General features: G+C 45.6%; 1 long non-coding RNA gene across 1 annotated transcript in view; it reads right to left on the bottom strand.

The window, feature by feature from the left end:
- Positions 1 to 697: 697 nt before the first annotated feature.
- LOC145722130 (uncharacterized) overlaps positions 698 to 3,087 on the bottom strand; it is an 8,073-nt gene continuing 5,683 nt past the window's right edge. The window contains exons 2-3 of the long non-coding RNA XR_014146173.1: positions 2,644 to 2,804; positions 698 to 2,133 (exon numbers count right to left, since the gene is read on the bottom strand). This is a non-coding gene — a long non-coding RNA (uncharacterized LOC145722130). The remainder of the gene's footprint in view (positions 2,134 to 2,643; positions 2,805 to 3,087) is intronic.

The raw sequence follows: 3,087 nt of genomic DNA, 5'->3' as shown, positions 1-3,087 counted from the left end.
CCCTCCCCCGCTCATGCTCACCTGGGCGCGCTCTCTCTCTCTCTAAAATAAATAAAATAAAAAGTCTTTTTAAAAAAGTGAAGGCCTTTGATTCTGAAACAAGAGTGACTACACAGATTGATCCTGCCTCTGTGACCGTCAGGTGGCTCTATGATCTCAAAGAACAATGAATGGAATCCAGAGATGTGTGGAGTGGGTCTGCTTTACACGATTTTTTTAATTGTGGGAAAATATACATACCATTTACCATTTTAACCATTTTAAAGAATTGAGTGGCATTTAGTACATTCACAATATAGTGCAACCATCACCAGTCTAGTTGCAGAACATTTTCATCCACCCAAAAAGGAAATCCCTACCCATTAAGCAGTCACTTCCCACTCGCCTCTCCCCCTAGCCTCTGCAAACCTCTAATCTACTTTTTGTCTCTATAGATTCACTTACTCTGGACATTTTATATTCAAGGAATCATACAATGTGGGCACCTGGGTGGCTCAGTCGTTAAGCGTCTGCCTTCGGCTCAGGTCATGATCCCAGGGTCCTGGGATCGAGCCCCGCATCGGGCTCCCTGCTCGGCGGGAAGCCGGCTTCTCCCTCTCCCACTCCCCCTGCTTGTGGTTCCCTCTCTCGCTGTGTCTCTCTCTATCAAATAAATAAAATCTTTAAAAAAAAAAAAGGAATCATACAATGTGTGGCCTTTGGTGTCTGATGTCTTTCACTTAACATAATGTTCTCAAGTTTCATCCTTGCTGTAGCAAGTGTCTGTATGCTTTATACAATATTAAGCCTAATGTTCTTTAAGCTGTATATTCAAAATACACAGCTAATAAAAATAATAATCTGCCATTTACTGAGCACTTATTACGTGACAGGCATTGAGTACTTTATATACATGATCTCACATAATCCTTATCAGATCAGCAATATTAGCTTCATTTTACAGATGAGAAAGCTAAGATGCAGAAAGGTTAAGTAACGTGTCCAAGGTCACACAGCAATGAAGTGGCTAGGAATCAAACCTGGGTTTGTCATAGTCCAGAGCTCTTTCTTTCAACCATCCTATGTGGTATTTGCACAGCCCAAGAGCGCCAGGCCACAAAGAACGGGAGTATGGCCAGGCAGCCAGTTATGGGGACCCCAGTGAGCTCTGAGAAAGCCCACAGAGGGAGGCCTCAAACAGAAACTTGGATCACTTCTTAGTCTTACAAACTCCATCCTGCTGGCACCAACAGCCAGCTGAGAGCCCGACTGGGGCACAAACACCCCCAGGCATGGTCCCCAGGACAGCCAGGCCCCATCCCATAGTCCCTCATTTGACTGTCCTCTCCCTGAACGGGACATAGCAGGGAGTGGCCATTGGACGACTGAAATGCTCTGGTCCTGTCGCCAGTGTCCATGGAGGTCCAGGCTTGGTAGAGCTTCTAGCAGCATCTTAGTTTGAAAAGTGTCTTGTCTTTGGGTAAATATCCCATCAGCTTCCTCTCACGTGCTGTCCAAACACAAACACTAAAAACCTGAAGACTAGAGAACTGGGCCTAACTACGTACTTGAAGAAATCCATAACGGCCAACAGTCCCGGAGCCCTGGGGACAAGTGGGGACGCAGCCAATGTTCACTGGATGTGTGGGGCAAGAAAAAATTAACACTGAGTGTTCAGCAGCAGGTGAAGATCTGCAAACATCTCCCTTTTCAGAGGTTGGTACTGGATGCAGAGGACAGAGAGTTCATCTTCAGCCATCAGCCCATTATTCTTTGACCTACCCAACTTGAGCTGGTTTAAATGATATTAACAGAAATACAATATTAAGTGGAAAGAGCTTGGGATTGGAAAGAACAGGATCTTGATTTGAATCCAGGCTCCACTGCTAAGTAAATACAGTGAGACCTGGGGTAAAGCATTTCCCTTCTTGATGTCCCACCTTCAGAATGCTCTTGAGGAAGGGACTGGTGACTGTCCACAGTGCCAATCTCCCACAACTGGTAGAGCCAAGCTTCTAGAAGGATATTCTGATCAGGTGCCTCACGGGTGAATTTCTTGATTTGCCATCAGGGCAAAGAGGGCTGGAAGGGCACAGCAGTCCTCCAGTCCTTGCTGATGAGGTTCTCGGCCTCCAGGAGACCCAGCTGGTGCATCTGCAAAACAAGAATCCCGATTCTTCCTGCCCAGCATGGCAGGGAAGATTGGGTGCCCTAGGCACCAGTGTGGGGTGCGAAGCCAGGGTTCAATAAATGTCAGTTCTCCTGTCACCTTGTAGATTCAAAAAGAAAAAAAAAATCTTGGTGTTATTTTATTCAGTCTGGCCAAATGATTTAAAGAACTGATCTCCCAAAACAAGACAAAGCAAATTATATACCATGAGCACCCATTTCTGAACTGGGAGCAGAGGGAGGAGTGATTGGCTCAAAGTATAGTCAAAAGAAATGGAAAAGGTGTTCCAGTCTCAGTGACATTTCCATAAGTAAATCATCTGCTTTAAGTGGGAAAAAAACAAAAGACTTCAGTGGATAGTGGTTGGCCCATGAGATTGTAGCTCACCTCCACAGTGTATTTATGACTAAGAGCATAATTGATTGAACGGCATTGATTTATGAGAAACTAATGTCCTAATTCTGTGGGCATTAAGCGAAAATGAAATACTAAACTTTAAATCACGATCTGTAATTATCTTCCACCTGAGAGATTGATCTTTGAGTTGCAAGAGAGACACAGACTTCATTTCGCTGGGGTTGCAATAAAGCTGGCAGTTCTACACACGTTCAATTCCATTCTCATTTCCATGAAGATTGCAGGAAGTCAGGAGAACCTGGAGGAAAGAGGTCAGGATTTGGAGGAAAACCATTCGGGTTTGAAACTCAGCCCCAGTACCGACGGACTCTCTGTGTGACCTGAGTAAATCATTTAACTGCTCTGAGCTTTAATTTCTTCACCTGTAAAATGGGGGCAAGAGTAATATGTCCAGGGGCACCTGGGTGGCTCAGTCGTTAAGCGTCTGCCTTCAGCTCAGGTCATGATCCCAGGGTCCTGGGGTCGAGACCCACATCGGGCTCCCTGCTCGGCAGGAAGCCTGCTTCTCCCTCTCCCACTCC

Source organism: Leptonychotes weddellii, chromosome 6 (genome assembly GCF_054177405.1).
Source record: "Leptonychotes weddellii isolate Sample4059 chromosome 6, ASM5417740v2, whole genome shotgun sequence".
Lineage (NCBI taxonomy): Eukaryota > Metazoa > Chordata > Mammalia > Carnivora > Phocidae > Leptonychotes > Leptonychotes weddellii.
This window is presented reverse-complemented; position numbering and strand designations above follow the sequence as displayed.